Source organism: Accipiter gentilis, chromosome 19 (assembly GCF_929443795.1).
Source record: "Accipiter gentilis chromosome 19, bAccGen1.1, whole genome shotgun sequence".
NCBI classification, from domain to species: domain Eukaryota; kingdom Metazoa; phylum Chordata; class Aves; order Accipitriformes; family Accipitridae; genus Astur; species Astur gentilis.
The window spans coordinates 5,007,004-5,027,107 of NC_064898.1; the positions used below are offsets into that span (position 1 = coordinate 5,007,004).

A 20,104-nucleotide genomic window follows, 5' to 3' on the forward strand; every position below is an offset into this window, starting at 1 on the left:
TTGCAGCAGCTGCCTTTGAACTCCTTTGAGGCTGCATATGGCCCCCGTTGAGAATATCTGCTCAAATGTGTAATTTTGTCTGGTAGGCATCCAATCTCAGAAGACCTGAAATATTGTGGATGCTCTAGTATCTATACATGTGCAACAGACATTGTATGGATGGTATCCTGGAGTAAATAACTACTTTTCTGTGGATTTTTTCCTCTTTGAGCCAGTAAGTTATACAAGCAGCAGTTTTGATGATTCAGGCAGGCAGCTAGAAAGAACAGACCTCAATTGCTTTCTTTTTAAAATGTGTACTTGTAAATTAAGAAGCATTTCAAGATTAGGCATCTGTCCAATTCTTTTTATCATTTAGTGTATTATGCTAATGAGGATGCTGTTTCTTTAATTATCATTTGAAGAAAAAAATTGCATTCAGTCCCTTGATCTTCCTTAAAACCATTCCCATGCTTGATTCCCCCATAGGCTTTTAATCACACTGCTTCAGTGTGGAACTCTGCATTTGAGAAAAAACTCTTCTCAAAACTGGTTCACTGAGAAAGTTTAAATTGTTTTCTCTCATCGGAGCTATATACTTTACCACTTGGCAGCTTAGAAGGAAGGGCTATAAGACTCAAACTAACACTAGCTTGTGCACCAAATGCAGCCTAATGCCGAAACCTATTATACTGCATATGTAACATATACTAAACGCCAGGACTTTTTAGACAGAGGTAGAGAGACAACTGAAGTGAGCTATAAAATAATACTGTCCTGTGACACTTTACAGTAGAATTCAGTAAATCCTATTTTAAAAGCACTTATAATACACACATCACCAGCTGTTAACTCCATTATGCAAAGTTACCCAAATATGATGTTCATGGGCATCTGTTATTAGTCAAATATCTCTATCCATTTAGTTTCCAGTGTGGCTTTCTGGTTGTCCTGACAGAGGTTGCTGTAACAGAAGCCCTGGCTGAGTGGGAGCCCAGGGTGTACTCCCCCTGCACTGACAGTGGGTCTCCTGCACCTCTGAGCTCATCCCACAGCATCCCCACAGCCTTGCACTGCCTGCATGGGCACCAAGGCAAGGGCCCTGCGTCTCCATCCACCCACCCTGGAAACAGTCCCGTGGCAGGGGGGACTTGCCATGGCACCCCCTCACCTCTCCCTGGGCTGAGGATGGGAGGATGCACCGGCCCCAAGCCTAACCTACCTCACCGCACACTTCATTGCAGTGCCAGACAAGGGCCATCATCAATGTGTGCGCTCTTTGAAGATGAAAACATAGTTCTGTAAGCTTGTCTTCTCTTCGGAAGGGATGAAAAGCCCATATTGTGAGTCATCTCTGGAAAAGCACTGGCTTCAGCCTCCAAGACAGGCTCAGGACCAGTTACAGTATATCCATTTAGAGCTTAAATGCAGCATGTATTGCATGCTGTGCTTTCATCCTACAGTGAAACTGAAAGAAACACTGGATTTTGTTAAAGCTAAGACCCAAATTGCACTAACATCTTGAAGCAAAGTATTTACAAACAAATATTCTGACATCTTATTCATCTGGTTTGCCATAAAATTGGCTTATATGTGATTAATTATGAAAAATTAGCACAGCATGCTTTCATGCACTTTTACTTTGAAATCAAGGTCACACTTTGTTTTGAAATTCAGAAAAACAGTATGAATAATATAATTAACATATCAGAAGATTCTTTGAGTAACTTTAAGCAGGCTAAACCAGGAGCTTGCGAAGTTGCTGCTATTCTGTCATTGCAGATGGATCATTTCTTAGCCCTTGTTTATATCCTTCATTTAATTTGTGTAATCCTTTGTACTGAAAGGATGCTTGGAGTAGCATCCCTCATACTAAGCCACACAACACTGATGAATGAAAAGTGTCCTTGTTCCAAAGCATTTACAAGCCAATTCCTGCTTTGTGGACTCAATTCCAGCTGGGATGCTGCTCCTTAGAAACAATTCAGTAATGGTGTGGTTATGGATAGGGAAACCAGTAACTTAAGAGTCATAGTACCATAGACCCATTTAGGTTGGAAAAGACCTTTAAGTCAAGTCCAACAGTAAACCTAACACTGCCAAGTCTACCACTATACCATGTCTCTAAGCACCATGTCTTTTAAGTACCTCCAGGGATGGTGACTCCACCACTTCCCTGGGCAGCCTGTTCCAGTGCTTGACAACACCTTCAGTTAAGAAATTTTTCCTAATATCCAATCTAAACCTCCCCTGCTGCAACTTGAGGCCACTTCCTCTCGTCCTATCTCCAGCCACCTGACAGAAGAGACCAGCACCCACCTCACTACAACCTCCTTTCAGGTAGTTGTATGAGGGCGATAAGGTCTCCCCTCAGCCTCCTTTTCTCCAGACTAAATAACCCCAATTCCCTCAGCCGCTCCTCATCAGACTTGTGCTCCAGGCCCCTCACCAGCTCGGTTGCCCTTCTCTGGACACGCTCCAGCACCTCCATGTCTTTCCCGTAGCAAGGGGCCCAAAACTGAACACAGGACTCAAGGTGCAGCCTCACCAGTGACGAGTAAGACTCCCACAACCCACCTGAACATATCCAGTAAATCATTCTGCAGGTTCTGTACTCAGGATACTTAGCTGCCAAAATACTTCTGTGCTAAGCACAGTAAAACACTGGAAGATGTGGGTCTCTCTGAGGCATTTGGATGTGAGCACCGCATGCGAACCATCTTCTGCCCATACAGCTCCTTGCAAACCCTCACCAAGGCTAGATGTGCAAGTCAGTTCTGGTGACAGCGCAAGACCACATGTTAACAAGTCACTTGCTTCAAATAGTGAGAAGTTAATTTCTAGGTCCATGCTGTTTTCACTAATAGAAATGTACCCGGTTATCTCAGTAACAGCCATTTCTTAAGACTGTGCTTCTAAGACTTGCACAAAGCATGAGAGAAGAGAAAGTATATCAGCTTTTGACCTCAGCTACTGTCCTTTTCCTTCAGCTGCTGTTCAGAGCCAGCCCTGAACCAACCACAGCATGAACTCCATCTCATGAAGTTTACCTTGTCTGCACAGCAACCTAGTAGCAACCACAGGCTTGCAAAAGGCCATATGGACTCAGAGCTGCCAACGGTAGAGGTCTGACCAACAAAAAAGAGCCTCCCCATGTCAACACAAATTGTCAAAAAACTTGCAATTCAAGTATTGCAGAGCTAGAAATAGAAAGCAATGCTTTCACCATACTGCTGATATTTGAATAGCTTCTTTTTTAAAAAGGGCAAACAATCTGTTCCCCTGAAAGCTTGCTTACAATGGCAATCAATGACTGGGCTCAATTTCAATAGAAATTAGAATTGCCTTTTTCAAAAGAAAGCTCAATTCTGGTAAAGGTTAAGAAGGTAACAGACAAACACATGATAAAAATAAACACTAAAAAGCACTGTACTTAAGAGAAACAGGGTGGGCAGAAGATAAAGCCATGGACACAGCATGTCCAAAGAGAAAAGCAAAATCTGGGATATTGGCAAGTGACAAGCTGAGACAAAGGCTGAGGTTTGATAGAAAACCATCAAATGAGGTAAGGGAACAGAATGGGGCACTCCTCAAGCATATGTCCTTGAAGTTATGAAAAATACTGTCACATTGAATTTTGTTCTAGCAGAGAATCTGTTCTGGAAGAACCACTCTACTAGTAAGACTTCAAGAAAGTCTGCACGTTATTCATGGCTTAACACAAGAGAGTAGTGAAGTCAACTCTAGCTGATGTTATATTGGACTCCTACTGGATACAGGTGAACCATTTAACTAGAATATTATGATTCACTACAAGCAAAGGCCTATGCTCCAGTTTCTTTTGCAGTTGGAAAACAATATGTAATCTTAGCCAATATCTAACTTACTTGTTTGGATATTTTAGAAAGAATTTCTCAAACCTAAAAACAATCATGAGCAAAACTGAGCAGGGGGAAATAGTCACACAAAAATATAAAAAGGACCTGCTAGGGGATGCTTTATTACATGCCAAAAAAAATTAAATAAAAATCACTGTGCTACAGCCATGAAAGGAAGCTTTTTTGGTTGAAGAATCCTGGATAAGGAAAGCGACAGCAGAAGCAGAGAAACCTGTAATACAAACCCACAGTACATAACAGATGGGGAAAAAAGACACTGATAGCAATGAATACAAATTAACATTGCAGAAATGCAAGCAAATGATGGAAGAAAAAAAACACATCAAAAAGCTATGGTGAGGTTTATGACAACAGAAGCTCCTCCTTAAATGGAACAAGAATAAGCGAATGCCAAGCAATGACTTCAATAACTGGTCATTCCAGACAAAAATTATCAAACAATTCAAAAAAGACAAATGTATTTGACAACTACTTCCACTGTGCATTCAGAGATATGCAAGATTCACATCTTACAGTGATAATGCCATCAGTAACTGGAGAGAGCTTTAAATAGCCCCTCAGTTAAAATCCTGCATTCAAGAGTAGAGGGCAGATGAACCACTAACTTTTGATTTAATGACTGCTTTTAACAAACATAGGAACACAAGAAGTTCCTGGTGACTGAGGAGAGCTAATATCAAAGCAGTATTTAAAAGGGTTAAGTGGGATAACCTAAGCACCTATCAAACAATTAGGCTGGCATCAGTAGTAAGCAACAGCAGGGAAAGGTTATCATGGGACACAATCAATAAAGCATTGAAAGACAGTAGCATAATTAACACCAATCAACACAGCTGTATGGAAAATAGGCCTGGTCATGTAAATCTGATCATTTGTATGCAGTTACATCATCATTTGATAATGGTAGTGTGCTGACAAGACATATTTCACACTGCAGAAATTTCAAGTCATGCTATAGATAAAATCCTGAGTTAAGATTCACCATACTACATCAACACTGCTCATAATAAATGAATTTCAAAAGTGACTAATGAAATGGAAACTAAATGGAGACTCAGCATCCAAATAACAGATTCCTTGTCAATCCAGCAGAAAAAAGAAATTAGGTACACCATTTGGAAGCTGAAAAGAGCTACAGACTGCCTCAAAAGGCAAGGCTCATTATTTACCGAAACAATTTACCTGCGACATGGTAGATTCATTACTACCACTACCCTTTAAATCAAGACCTTGATCTTTTTTCAGGAAGATAAGCTAAATAAAGAAAAGTTAAAGGACTACTACTGATATATCCTGCATTTCTCTGACCTGCACTAAGCAAGCAGTAAGAATAGATATTTGTGTGGTTCCCTCCGGTCCTTAAATTTATAAGCCTAGGAAACAATGACCCAGACATTATTAATCCCTCTGGAATTTAATGCAATAAGTGAATCATGCTTAATCCATCTGATACAGTATAAAGTGTCTTGAGTATTTCTATGGGATTTCAACTCTAATCCAGTGTTAAATTACTGGATGACTTAAAATATTATCAAGTCACTTCCCTGAATTTCTGATTTTTAGCTGAAAGCAGCAAAAATCTATCCCTCTGAAGCATCTCACTAGCTGTTTGCATAGAGAGGCATGGTATCAAACTCTTGATCTACAACTTCCCATGCAGACCACTTTGACCTATTCCTTAGGAAACATTTTTTAAAGTAATGCTATCAGAACAGTATTTCTGTGGCATGTCAGAAAGCCTCCCATCAGGTACAGCTGTGACTAACACACTAACTTCATACAAATCTCTCAAACAAGGTTATGCTCTTGTATACCCATCATCTTTCCATGCAGCGCTCCAAGATCAGTATGAGAGGTGAAAGTCGCATTATCTCTACCAAACACACGTTATTTGGTCCTGCCTATTTGAAACAAAACACAGGGATCTGAAAATGCCATTCTTGTAGACAGCTCTGGAATGGGCCAGGAAACTTTATTCTCCCAGGTCTACAATGAGCACTCAAATTGCAAAATAGTCTCCTACGTTTCTTGCCCTATTCAACATCTACTTCTGGCACAATTTCCCCCTTCAGAAGCTGAACATCTCTAACACTCATCACAGAGCAAATTCATTTCAAAGATTCCCATAGCTCTTTTCCAGCTGATGGCCTTTGATTTCCAAACCTGCTAGCCATAAGGAATCAAAACTTTAAGCTGCTTCTCACAGGCCTTACTTTGAACACTATTGACATGTCGGCTCAAAAAGGAAGGGAACATGTTAGTGAAACAAGTACTCAGTACCTCTTAACAGTGAAACAGCATACCTTATGAAAGGGAATGCTTTAATGTGACCTTTTGGAGAACACTACTAAGAAATTACTTCCTCTGCTTTTTTTGATCTTATTTAGATGCAATTACAGAACACTGAAACATTGTACAATTCCATTTTTTGCATGCTGATATACTTCTTTTCATAACCATCATCCAAGCACTAGAGAGTCCTCAACCAAACTGGGAAATCCACAGGCATATATAGAAAACTAAGAATACTCAGCAGGATTCATCTGTATTTCTCACTTCAGCTTCTGCTCTTCCAGCTCTGTAGCCAAGCCCTAAATCCAGGGTCCAGCCTTTGACTTTGTCCAGTTAATGGCAGTGGGAGAGCTGTACACAGGGAACACTCTTTGAGAGGGTCCAAGCAGCAGCTCTTCCCACCCACAAGTCATACAGTTTTAGCCTCACCAGCTGAGTTACAAGACTTACAATCCCAGTAATGAGAAGGCAAAAACAGTTATAATTGCTTTTAAACCAGAAGTCATTTGTATATGGGAAATAAAGGTATTTCTGTACATCCTTCACATCACTCAGCACAGTGGCCTGCAAATGTTGTCCTCAAACAGAAGATGTGCATTGGTCTACGCCTTTCAATTCTTTCATGTCGGGCAACAGAGTGCTGGAGCATCACATGCCACCCAGAAGCCCATAAACACAGGATTTCCCTCATTTGGTGCTTAGCTGCACGACTGCTGTGGAATTATAACCAGGATGTGCATGCCACCTGGAAGACAGTAACACACCAGTTCAATCACCCATTTCACAGCCACAACTACATCATCTGTGACTGAGCATGACTGCTGCCAGAGAAACAGCTTTTGACTTGGGTAAGGGATTGGATATTCTTCCCCAAGCTCCTGTAACTGTACAGTTCCTATCACCCAGCACCATCCCCAAAGGCATCAGCATGTCTGAAGAGTCCTTTGAAAGCCAGGCATCATGCCCTGATGATGTCTGCTTCATCTTTCTGAGCCCTGCCAGTCCCTATTGGCCCTGCATCCTGGGTTGGAGAGGGAGACAGACATGGTATAGGATTTCCTACATTGAGGATTGGGATGGTGAGAATGTCCTTGCCAATGACCTGGGTTTGCTTTCTCTTTGCTCCCATCTGCTTTCTGCTCTCAGTCTGATTACCACAGAAACATCACCCCTTGGGTGCCTCCTCACCACGTACAGCGCTGCGTGCTAGAGCCATGCCCCCAGCCTTTGCTGGGGTCCTGACCCTCTCCCAGTGCTGGCTGCTCTTGTCAGACCTTTCTGACTCCAGATTGGACCAGGTCCAAGTCTCTCCAAAGGAAAGAGCAACACTTATGCCAGGTTGCCATCAGAACTTCTCTAGCCAGGCTGTGTTTTATCACTTGAGGGACAGGATCAGGCCTGGCCCCAGGAGATGCATACTCAAGGAAGCACACGCTGGGCTACTTGTTGTTCTTGTTCCTCCCCACGGTTGCTCAGCCAGCAGGACACAGCAGGCTGTCACACCCTACTGACGCACAGGGAAAATCAGCCGTGAGCCTACTGTAAAACTGGGGACAGTATAAGACCGCAAAAGGAGACTTTGTCCCATCATGACCTGGTCATCACAGAAAACGCAACCTCAGAACTCTGTTTTAATTTGGTCTATCTGAGGTTACCCCTGGCTGGGCCAAAGCCAGGGATGCATGCGGCCAGCCTGCTTGGGGATAGGCTGGGAAGAAGCAGCCTGTGGTCTCCCTCAGCCCCTCCAGAATTTGGCAGTACCCCATACAGTCAGCCTCCTTCCAGAGCCCACACTGTCCTATCTCCATTTCCTCAAGTCATTTGAGGCTTTGGGACCATTGTCAGCCTGTTGCTAGTGGGCAAAGAGCCAATGCCCCCAACCAGGTGACGAACACTGCCCCGCAACTTGCGAGCGTAGCTGTCATCTTTTTTTCCAGGTAAAACATCATTGCTGACCTCCCAAAGGCTTCAGAAAGCATTGTTACTGCTCACAACTGAACACAACCTCATACCACTACAACACAACTTTACCAGGATCCATATCACTGTCATCTCCCAGCTGACAAAGTTATGCCTTCCCAAGCATGAAAGACTAACTTCAAGTATTGTTACATTATCTCAAAAAGTACCGGATTTAGTTTAGATATATAGTACATTGGTTTAGATATTAATATTTTCCATATATGCTATACCTACCAGACAGAAATCAAAAACATTAGGAAAGCAAAGATCTATTTTTGCTTGATAATTCCCCCCAGTAAAAGAGTCTCACAGTTTGCTTTGAAGACGCCTTTATCTCCGTTGTTTACACAACTGTTAGAGTTTTCTTTTCATTGGATAGACTAGCACTAATATAAAAATCAAAGACAACTTAGAAAAGAGTTCTTTGGTGGCAAAAACATTTAAAAGATCAAATCAGACATTAATAATATGGGAGACAAGCTTACCCAGAATGCTGGAAAAACGAATTTTACTTCCATTGGTAATAGTTTGCCCTAGAAGACAGTCCCAGGGTGGAAACCTTTAAAAAACCAAAAGACTCATTAGAATTAGAGTAGGTAACAAGGGCATACACCATCAAATCTTTCGTAAACACAGTGCTCAAGATTAAATATCCTGATTATGATCCTGTCCAAGTTTCCTGGCATTAGCTCACTGATAGCTGGTCCGTGTTAGGAATGTGCAAAATGAAGCAATACACCTACTCACAAAAGGGGAAGAGTACACAAAAACTTTGTGAAACAAAAACTCTGCATTTTCTCTTCCTCTTCCTCTGGAGTATCTTTAGATTAAGTCAACACTCTCAAGTCAAATTTAGGTACACAAGCGAAGGGGAAGCACAGCTTAAACCTAGTCAGGTTTTAATGTATTTACAGAGATCATTGTTTTTAAAGGGACTCTGTGCTATTTGATGCCTTGTCCCTATGCCACATTTTGATGGGATAAGGGTGATGTATTGCTATTCAGGGAGATTTAGCTGAATTTGCTTGTGATGACATCACCCAGAAGAAGTATGGAAGGAAAGAGGAGAAACAAGAAAAGGTGAGGCAGATCATCCAGAAAACACACACAGAAGGAGCTTCTCCCAGAAGACCAGGAAAGATCACCATCACAAGAAGTAAATATTGTGAATCAGAGAATGTGAGTTATATCAAAAGACATTGGGTCAAGGCAGAGAAGGAAAGCAAGCCAGTCCCGAGATTTGATAAGAAGTCACAAGATACGGTTTTACCAGTGGTAAAAGGGGCCAAAGTCAAACTGGTGAGAATCAAAGATGAAACTATAAGATCTCCCAAGTAGGGCTGACCAGATCATAAGGTGACCAAAAAAAAAGCTGGAAAAGGTTTTGGTTTTCAGTTGTTTTGGGTTTGGGTTTTTTTTTAATATTATGTCAGTGATGTGTATTTATTTATATTATGATGGGAAACAGGCAGGAGATTAGAATGAAGAGTTAAGAGGTATAAGTGCCAGGAACACCAAGAAGAGGGATGTGACTGTGGGACAAGCAGAGCAGGTAGAAGTGAGAAGAGACCTGAAAGTATGACAGAGGAAAACGCAGAGTCAGAGAAAGAATGGAGAAGGACAGCTGAGGGAAAAGGGGAAGTCATATGACACTCATTTTCCCTTGTAGTGAAGATCAAGTGGAGAAAAGTTAGATAAAAAGCGTAGAAAATATTAGAAGATGGAAGATATAAATGGGATTCTAGGCAAGATTTAATCAAATAGTCTTTTAAAACGTTTGATTCACATAAACTTCACTCAAATGTGGTAAAACCCCAAATCCAAAGTAACTCATAGTAAAAGATGCACTCATTACAATGACATTTATATTTTAATAAGAAATTCCAGGTACATTCTATTTTTTTCCCCCACCTTCCATTCCCCAGCAAGGCAGCTTGCTTCTTTTCAAATAACTCAGTTAAATTAAGTTGTATGTTCAGCCTCATTAGCCACCATCTCCATTCCCCTGCGGTTTTAATTAGATAGGTCTCTTTGTGCACAGCTACCTCAATCCTTCCCCTCCCAGACAATCCCACAATGTTGCTTTTTTTATGTTATCATTCTTCAAATGCTCCTTACTGCATTGGAGACAGCCAAGGCGATCGGGGCAGAGCAGTGCTCTCCTATGGAGGAGACAGAGCACACACTGCAGCCAGCAAAGCACACAAACTCCTTGGGCAGGGCTAAGATGCTCTTCCACACTGGTTTACCCACTTTAATTGAGACAATCCATCAGCACAACGGGTTCAAGCTAAAGGTCAGACCCTCTGCACAGACACAAAGCCCCAAGCACATGGAGTTGACTTCTCCCAGCAGCCTCCTTCCCGCTCCACAAGCCCCCATATGCTGGTCCACCATCTCCACACCAAGCATATGAAAACAGAGGCCAGGAATGAGGCCCAAACACCCCAAAGCTGAGGGACACAGGAGGCCCCTGAATTCAAGATGATACATGGCTGCAGCTCTTCCCCCAAAGCATCCACCTTGGCAAGCCCAGCACATCCCCCCAGACATCAGGCCATGGCACTGTCCCATGAGATGGAAGAAAGGCTCAGGAAAACTTGCTCAAAAGGTTTGACCTGGCTTTTAGCCCCTCCCTTTTTTTTTATTAAACAAGCACAGGAACAAAGGTACCAAGATCATAAGATGACCTGTTTCCAGCTGGAAATGGGGGTAAAGGCTGATGTTTCAGGAAAAAAAAAGGAAGTGGGGGAGGATCAGCTCTGCCCATAAGGAGCAAGACAGGACTTCAGCCCCTATTTGCACTCTATTAGCAGAAAAAGACTGCAAATCCAGCAAGCATGGTTGCCAGAAACACCCCTCAGAGCAAAGGACCTCTGCTCCACAGCTACTCTGCAGCCCCAGAGGAGAGCCCAGGAAGCTCAGCACCACTCCCAGGCTATTCCTGGCTGCCCAGGGTCAGCAGCAGCACAGCAGGGATTACAGCAACTTGGATTTGTTACGTAAGGGACATGTTGCTCATGACATCTCTCAAATCCCAAAGACATTGCTATTATGTAATAGGAACAATCAAACAGGGCAGTTTTTCCATGATTTGTTTGTTGTTGTTTTTTTAAAGTGCTGAGCAGCTAAAAATTAACATTGTGGGTCTGTCAGAGTCAGTGTTATGTTTTCCACTCTAATCAGTTTAACCTTAAAACTGACACAGCTTATAGGGACAGTGACTCAGCTCTCACTTCACCCAAGGTCTCAAGATACAGAAAGGTGAAATAAAGCAACCTTTGTCCACCTTCCCACCCAGTCCTCAGTGAAGGGCAAAGCCTGTATCTTCCGAACCAAGCCTGAGGGCTTTCCTTTCTTCAGCATCAGCATCTCGTTGGCTCTGTTGACATTAAAGGATTACTCATATGAATAAAGGCTGTGGACCTGGCCCTGAACTTTGCTGCGTGGATCAGATGGCTGTGAGCCACTCTGACACTTGGGCTTTCATCAATGAAAAACACAAGCTCATTTGGCAGAGTCTCCAAGTCCCTTGTCTTCTTAAATTATTACTGTAAATAATTCTGATGGTAATGCACACAATTTTACGTGACACATTTATGCATACACATGTTATTTAAGAAAATACATGTATTGACAAAAAAATTCATTGTTTCTGTAAGCCACTTAACTCATGTATTTGGGGCATGCTCTAGCAGTATCAAGGATGGGTAGATACAGATGTTTCAGGAAGTCCTAGCTGGTAATTTGACCAAGCTGCTGTCATATCAAGATTAGCACTTTACCCAGTCTGGTTTTGGTTTAGAAACTTACTCATTTCCTTCCAGCTTACAAACTACATTTAAAGAAAGTTTTCCATTCTTTTCAACTGCTCTTTTAAAGTTTTTTTTAGTTTAAGATCTGAAAAAGGGAAGAAAAGCACTCTTTCCATGTAGATCTCAGATTTCCTATCTATTCTCCTAGCCTTTCAACCATTTAACACATTGAAGAAACAGCCCAATTTTAGTGGCCATGCTGAATATTTGTTTTGATCCTCATAGCATTAAACCCCAAACAATGTATCCAGATTGTGACCATGATACAGCAACCCTTTCCTAAGCACTTGCTCCTGATCTCCATAACATTTCTAGTCTTGTGTATGCAGCCATTCGATTTCACCAAGGCTCACGTAGGTTGCTTCCAGAGATTGTTTTACTGGTTTTCCCATTTTAAAGCCTCCCTATTATACCACACCAATGGCTAAACAACCTTTTGTCATAATAGCAAGAGAAGAACCTAACAACCTGATGGTCTTGTAGACCAGAAGGAATACATTCATCCCGAGAGCACCGCTCTGCCGAGCACACTCAAATGCAATTTACTTCTGAATGCCTTATCTGCACCCAGCATCCTGCCAGCTTTCCCTGCGCATAGCACATCATGATTCCTCCCAGCATTCTGGCATGAACAAATTGCATCAAGCTTGGAAATGCTTAATACAAAGCTTTATTTTTCCCCCATCACAATCTAATTCTTTTTCAGTAAGACTAACATACCCTGTAGCACAGAAATACATTACTTGGGAGTCATCCAGTCCCTCAATTTTTCTGGCAGTATAAACTTGAGCATTATTATGAAGACCACCTTGGACTGAAAAAAATCTCAGGTGTCTTAAGGGGTTGTTGTTCCACGTGCCCTATGCAAAACTTGGCAGAGACAACATGCCAGAGGGTGAAAGCACTACTGGAGCATCTCTGTTCTTCAAGCTACCCTTGCCTGCCAGACTGGCTCTTTGGCAGCCTTAACATTTTGCCATAACTTAGAGTGCCCTGTGGGGATAATCAACACGAAAGCCAACTCATTTAGGATAAGCTATCAAATAGGTAAAACTCAAAAAGTAAAACTTAATAGAGAAACTAATTAGCCCAGCATGTGTTTTAGATGCTTGTTTACTTTTTAACTATGATTTCAAAGGGAAGTCATTCTCCTGTGTTTGGTGATTATGCCCATGAAGTGAAACTCACAGCTGTGCAAAGAAGAACAAGTTATGCCTTCCTTCCAGCTCTGCATCCCATGCAATAGCTGCTTCAAAGTTTATCTCTGGGCAGAACAGCCCTCAGGCTCACATGAGCAGCAACCTGTATTACACCATCATCTAAATGAAGTCATGATTGCAGGCTGGGAGGGGAATCTAAGGAATTTTTTCAGCTGATGCTCTTGCTAGTTTTGAGGATTGCATAAAATCACTGATCTGCAAGGGATGTCACTAACAGCAAAAGCCTGGGAACTGCTGCTACACCAGCTGCTTCTGAGGATTAAGTCATTTGCAGAGACTTTTGATGTGGATGCCTCTGCAGGAACAAAACAGACCTCTCCATCCACAGTCCCCAAATGCTCTGCAAGAGTGGGCCAGCATACTCCTCCCAGTTGGTGGCACAGTCTTTGACCAACTTTACCACAATTATACAGGAACATAATCTCCTTACCTTCCAGCCAGGGCACCACTGACACCACTTTCTGTGCAGGACTACATGCTGTGCCACACTATGCCACAAAAGCAGCAACAACATTTGCTTGAGCAGAAAACAGTTCCTGCCCTGAAACATGAAGATTCGCCATCCCAGGAGCTTTGAACCTGTTTGCCTGACTGCCAGCTCTGTAGCCACTTAATTGAAAAAGAAAATAGAACTCCTCAAAGAAATTACTAAGGTGACTGCTTAAATAAAGTCTCTTCAACAGCCCTTTCTTGTACTGAAGACCTATTTTTCAGATGTTTTGAGTGTTTTACAGATATGCCTTCTGGCTGCAAAATACTAACCTGGTTCTATATTATAACAGAGTAACATGGGACAGAGCTTTAATTGGTATAAATCACTTGGTTGTGTAGTTACAGCAATTTATAACAGCTAACCATTTCCCCTCTTGCTTCTCACCCTACAAACCCTCGCTAAGTAGGTCTTTCTCATGAAACCAATGACGGGGGACCCTGTCAGGTGGTTACAGCATTTGGCTGTACTCTGGAGATCTTTCTGGTGACCTTGGATGAAGTGTTGGACCTTATCCTCTTCCCAGTTCCCCACTGGAAAAATCCAGAATAGCAAGATAATACCATATAATGGCAATGGACAGAATAAACAAAGAAGGTTTTCGGAGAGCGAAGCATCAAATGCATGCCCAGCAACAGCAAGTGACAGCGTTCCCAAGCTGACAAGGATGCTATTTATATTAGGATAGTGCCAGAATAAGTTATACAAAAATCCGTCATTATTATTTTCCTGAAGAAAGACTGTTTCAATGGGTTTGAGTTTGCAATAGCAAGCTCAGGTACAAAACAAACCATCAAGCTCTTGCTGCTCTTTGCTACTTTATTTCCACTCCAGCTACTTCAGACTTCTTTAACAAAACTGACTGCAGAACGTTCAGTAAAAGCTGCATTTAAACCAGGCCAGTGTAATTATAAATAACTTACGATAAAATGCAATATTTGTGTAGGGAAAGCATTGCTAAATCAGCTGTGCCTCGGTAGTCTTTTTAGCAAACCTCAGCATCCAGCCAGGGGTGGAGAGGAAGAGATCCTCTTGCACCGCTTGTTGCTGGCGCTTCAGCAAATACCTTTACTGATATGTCCATTATTATGCCTAGATCTTTTCTGCTCCAAAGCGTTCAATCAAATATTAAACCAACCACTGTGTATGAGTCTCTACTGTACTGTGCTTCACTTCATCTACCATTGTACGAGTCTCTGGAGAAAGCACATTTCACTGGAGCCCGCAATTCTGGCTGCAGTTCTCTGTCCTATGCTGATTTCTGATGCTTCCTGCATGAACTTAGGAAATAGAGGATGCACACTGGAAGCTGGAAGTCTTGTTTTTCCAAACTTAAGAGGGAGGACTATTTCTCACTGGTTATGGAGTTCCCTGCACAGCCTCTGATGTGCTGTTGTGCTTTACAGATGTGGAAAACGGCACTTCTGCAGCAGATGTGCTGCTAGCTCTCCTCTCCCCACTATCTTCTAAATATCTAGCATTGCTTACTATACCATAAATGTGTTTTGCAAAAGAAATACACTCTCCAGAAATTTAGACCAGGAGTTTTAAGCTGCTTTCTTGTTTGTTACAGTCACGGACAACACCCTAGAAAACTTTACCATAGAAGAAGCTTTGCTATAAAGAAATGAAAAACTAATCTGACCAAAACCTACAGCTGACGTTTGTTAGATCAGTAGCCAAATACCTACCTCTGTCCTTAAAGACATGGTACCATATCAAAAGCTCCTTCAAATAAACCAGAGACACAGCCTTGCAAAGGTTTTTCTCAAACCCTCCCTCACCTCAGGTAGCGATTTCCAAACACCCACTGCATTTCCAAACTCACAGTGCCTTACTCAAAGGATCACTTGCAGAATCCCCCTATTGTACCTTAAAATAGGACTTTATTCCGCAGAAATTAAGGTGATGATAAATAAAGTAGAATGAGAAGTTAAGCCTCATTTGCATACATGTAGCTCACTGCTACCACTCTCCTGCAGCACAGGCTGTAGTGCTCTCTACAACAGATTGCAGAGATAGGAGACAAGTAGCCGGGTATATTTAATTGCATTGGAAAAGGGCAGACTGGTAAAGAGTTTATGCAGCAGGAGATCTAGAAAAGCCCACAACCCTGCTTGAAATTGGGGGCTGAGAAGCAATAAAACCCACAAACACAACACTGAATGTAGAGAGCATAAAACAATTCCTGCATGAAATCACACAAGCCAAAACAAGGCATTTATGCATCACGTTATATCCAGCACAATTGCTGCCAAGTGCCTCCTTAATGCAGTCATCCATTGCAAAGTTAACCTGTATGCAAACACTTGACATTCAATTATTTTGCTACCGATGCCTTAATATCAGTAAATATTTCTAATGCCTGACTTGCTGAGAAATATTTATTCATTTTTTGATCTTTGACAGTTTTAATGCAATGATAAATGTCAAGGCTCCTGCTGGCAGGCTTTTTCCACGTTTAGAGTGCTCAGGGATCCCCAGCTCCCTAACAGGGGTGCCCGCAGGGAGCACAGGCCGGTGCGAAGGCTGAGGCACAGGGCACAAGCCCCTCAGCACCGCTGTTACCTTCGGGATGCAGTGATGGGGACGGGGGAGAAAAAAGCAGAGGCAAAGGTAGCAAGGGAGATGAAGCGAGGAGGGAAAAGGTACCCAGGCTCACCTACACAGAGTTGGAAACAACCGGCCTAGATGAACAGCTCTTCAAGCAGAAGTGGTTTGTCTGGACCCGCTGCCCTACCTTCCACGGATTTACTATCTTTCATACCAAAACACCGGCTTATAATTCGCAGTAGCTGCTTTAGCTGTCGTCATTCTTAAGAAAAATAACGAGATGTCGTTTAACTCCCGCTCCACCACCCCCCCCCCCCCCCGCCCCCGGCACCGTCCCACCGGTAACTCACTGCTGCTGGGCATAAACCGGGCAAATTTCGACCTCGGCGCTGCGCAGGGAGCAATGCCCGCTTGAGCCAGTCCGTTCACGAGCGTCCCCAAAACTTTTGGCTGAATCCATTGAGATAACGCATCCTATCCACCTGAACTGAGCTCCGGGCTCGCTTCGCCCCCTCACCGCCCGAACGCTTCGTGCCTTCACCCCCCCACCCCCCCCCCACCTCAGCAGCAGCCCACAGAAGGGGCAACCCCACCTCGGCGGAGGGGAGGGGGAGCGGAGGGGAGCCCAAGCTGCCCGCCCACGCTGCCCGCCCACAGCGGATACGCGGTGCTCACCTGCCCCGGTGGTACGTTCCCTCCTCCTCCTCCTCCCCCCCACCCCCTCCCTCCCTCTTCCCGCCGGCGGAACAGAACGACGGCAGCGGGGGCGCGTGGCCGCGCTTATATAGCGGCGGGGGCGCAGCCGCCCAGCAGCGCGCGCCTCGCCTCAGCGCAGCGCCCCCTGCTGGACCGCCCCGCCTCACGCACCACGAAGGAGGGACCGGGCGGGAAAAACGGAGGTGTCACGATAGTAAACGGCGATAGGGAGACTCGGGACCGAGTTCTCGGGAAGTGCCCGCCCGCGCGGGACGCTACTGTCGCTGCCCGGTTTTTCTGGGGAAATGGGAATTAACGGCCCTGCAAGGAAATAAGGGATGGCGCCTCGGGTGACATCAGGCAGAAACGGGACTTGGTGGTGGCAAGGATTTCCCTTCCTTCCCTGGCCGCTCTCCCCGAGTCCACTTCTCTTTCGCTTTAAAACCAGCAAGAAAATAAGAAAACAAAGAGGCAGACACGGAAATTTGCTTTTCAGCAGAACTTGTAACTCCCAACGGTAATCTCCGTCGCTTTTGCTTAAACTCTCGCCCAGGGGTTTTAGTCCCATTAGAAAAGCAAGTTTTGTGATATAGGCAGAGGCTCTTTATTGCACGTTTAAAGGCTTATCTACACGTACAGCCTGTGTTACAGCTATCTCTGTGCGTATCGTTAATATTCCCAACAAGCCAGCGCTCATTGTTTCGATCGGCTGTTAAAATCGACAGCGGGCACGAGATCAGATGGGAGTTTTATGATCTGTGTCTAATGCTGGGCAACTCAATTAATTTTTATAAAGTCCTCTGGGCAAACGCATGAAGGTCTGTCTGTTCAGGAGGGGGTGGTGAAGGGGTTCCCGCTTCGCAAGGCCGGCCAGATCCCACACGGTATCCTTCTGCCTGGAAGCCCCTGCAACGATGCCCGGAGGCACCAGGAGAAGAGCCAGGAGCTCAGGACCGATGTCTGGAGGCACCAGGAGAAGAGCCAGGAGCTCAGGACTGACGCAGAGGGGCACGAGATGGCCAGTGTCCGGGAGTCTGGCAGAAAACACCCATGGTCTGCACCCCAGCTCCAGCCTGGCCCTGCCTGGTGCCATGTCACAGCATCATACGGCAGGACAGTCACTGTCACAGGATATATCCTTATTTCCCAGGCACGCAATAACTTCCTTATTTCTGCCTGGGCTCAAACACACTGTGCTCGCATCTGTCTGCAGTCTCAAGTGCCAAGTACCATCCCTGTGGCACCACAAGTGAGTCTCTTATCCTTAAAGGACCTTTCTTTAAGGTTTGTCTTCCCGGCTGAAAAAAGCTCTGTTCCACCCCCAGCCCCACCACGCTGGACTAAGTGCTACGCTTGAGTTACAGAGACAATGAAGATCAAGCATTTTAGCTGGTGAAGGCGCTGAGAGCATCCCTCCGGCTGGCACAAAGGAGGACCCTGACAAGACAGGCACTGGCAGGTTTAGCTGCGGTGGTTTACGGCATGGACCCCCACCCCCCGCCAGCTCTCCCAGAGCTTTCCAGCCCCCAGCAGAGCGGGCAGGACAGGAGATGTGGCCACACCTTGGTTCACAATTCAGAATATTTTTGATGTTCAAACCCTGAGCTTATCCACATTTCAAAGGAGAGGGGATCCCGAGGAAGTGAACAAAACCACTCAGCACCTCAGCCATTAATTTTCAGAAAGCAGCAGTGCCATTTGTCTTGTCCAAAGGTATTACCAAGAAACTGTCGATGATGGGGAGTTACAGGCTTTCACTGCCCTCTTTTTACATTAGTATTCGATTTAATACTGCTGTATTAAAACAGGAACACTAACTGAGAAAGCCCAAATTCACGCAAAATATTAATCGGCCTGACAAGACCTATGCATGAAAAAAAGCAAATACATGCCAGCATTGAGTTTCTTCTCTCGATAGAACATTTTTGCAAACAATTATCACTCCCAGCACTTGACTTCTGATCATGGAGCTATTGCATTCTAAAAGATAATTCATGCTATTATCACACCTAATTAAAAGCTACTTAGCTGTAGAATGTGGGCTCCACTTTATTTTTAGATTCTGTGCAGAAGTGAAATTATCTGCTGTAGATAATTCACATAAACTTGTTTTTCTCCAACATTTGGAAGAGAGATCTGTAGCCAACACAAATGTACAGCGAAAGATTTCTTATGCGACTCCAACAAACAGAAGGGATAACAAAAAATTGTTGCTTATGCTGTAAAGAGTAAAAGAAAATGATGAGAAACTGAAGCAGTGGATGGCTTTTATAAAGGTAGGCAGAGTAGTTTCAAGTGCAGTTTCAAGCCAAAACCACTTTGTTGATGTGTTTAGGAACAAGCTGCTGCAGCTACAGAGAGGTGGCAGAATAGCCTCACGCATAGACCTGGAAATAGAAAGCAGTGAGGAACCCACAGCCCAGAGCAGGGACAGCCTGCCTGTGAGCATTGGACTGGATACAGACCTGATGAAACTGGGGAACAGAGCAACCCCATGCCTTGGCTGTGGTTGACCCGGAGAGCCCCCCCAAGTCTTCCCTCCCTGTCATAAGGGCATCATGCATGGTTGGCATAGTGGAGGCACCTTTTGCTGTGCATCCAGGCTTCATCCCTTGTGTTTAAACAAACGCTGGAACATCTCAGTGGCTGTGTTTGCACTGATGGACACAGTGGGACCAGGGACCAAGCTGGATTGCTGATCATCCACACTGCTTAATTATTAGCGTGCTCCAGGGCACAGTCTTGGCCAATGCCATGTAGCCTGGCACAGCAAGACAGTGCCTGGGCACAGCCTGGGGGGTGGCATGCGGAAGGGACCTGCTCGCTGGGACCACACTGCTTCCCGTTCCCTTCACCCTATACACTCTTCCAGCTCTGTCTCAAGAGGTTTTGCAGCCACAAACTTCCCTCCTGCCCCACCCCAATTCATGCAACACAAACCCTGTTTCATGCAATAAAACATCATTCTTGTGGGCTGCAGCACAGCTAATACATTAGCTCAGACAGCATAAATTAAAAAAAAAAAAAAAGGGAAACATCTACGCATTAATACCAATGTCTTAGGGCCACAGCGGCACCAGATGGGAGACCAGGATCAAGTACTATGCAGGATGGATATAGCCAGTCAGTGTCACTTGGCCTCGGGATCGGAGAGCGGTTCCTGGCTCTGTTTACTTAGCAGTAAATACAAAGCTGGTG

General features: G+C 44.2%; 1 protein-coding gene across 2 annotated transcripts in view; it reads right to left on the reverse strand.

Moving 5' to 3' along the window:
• Positions 1–16,703, reverse strand: part of MTUS2 (microtubule associated scaffold protein 2) — a 305,198-nt gene extending 288,495 nt beyond the window's left edge. The window contains exons 1-2 of one of the 2 annotated variants that reach the window (XM_049823283.1): positions 16,561–16,703; positions 8,618–8,691 (exon numbers count right to left, since the gene is read on the reverse strand). The gene's annotated coding sequence lies outside the window, so the exon portion shown is untranslated. The remainder of the gene's footprint in view (positions 1–8,617; positions 8,692–16,560) is intronic. The other variant, XM_049823284.1, reaches the window with a different exon arrangement.
• Positions 16,704–20,104: the final 3,401 nt, after the last annotated feature.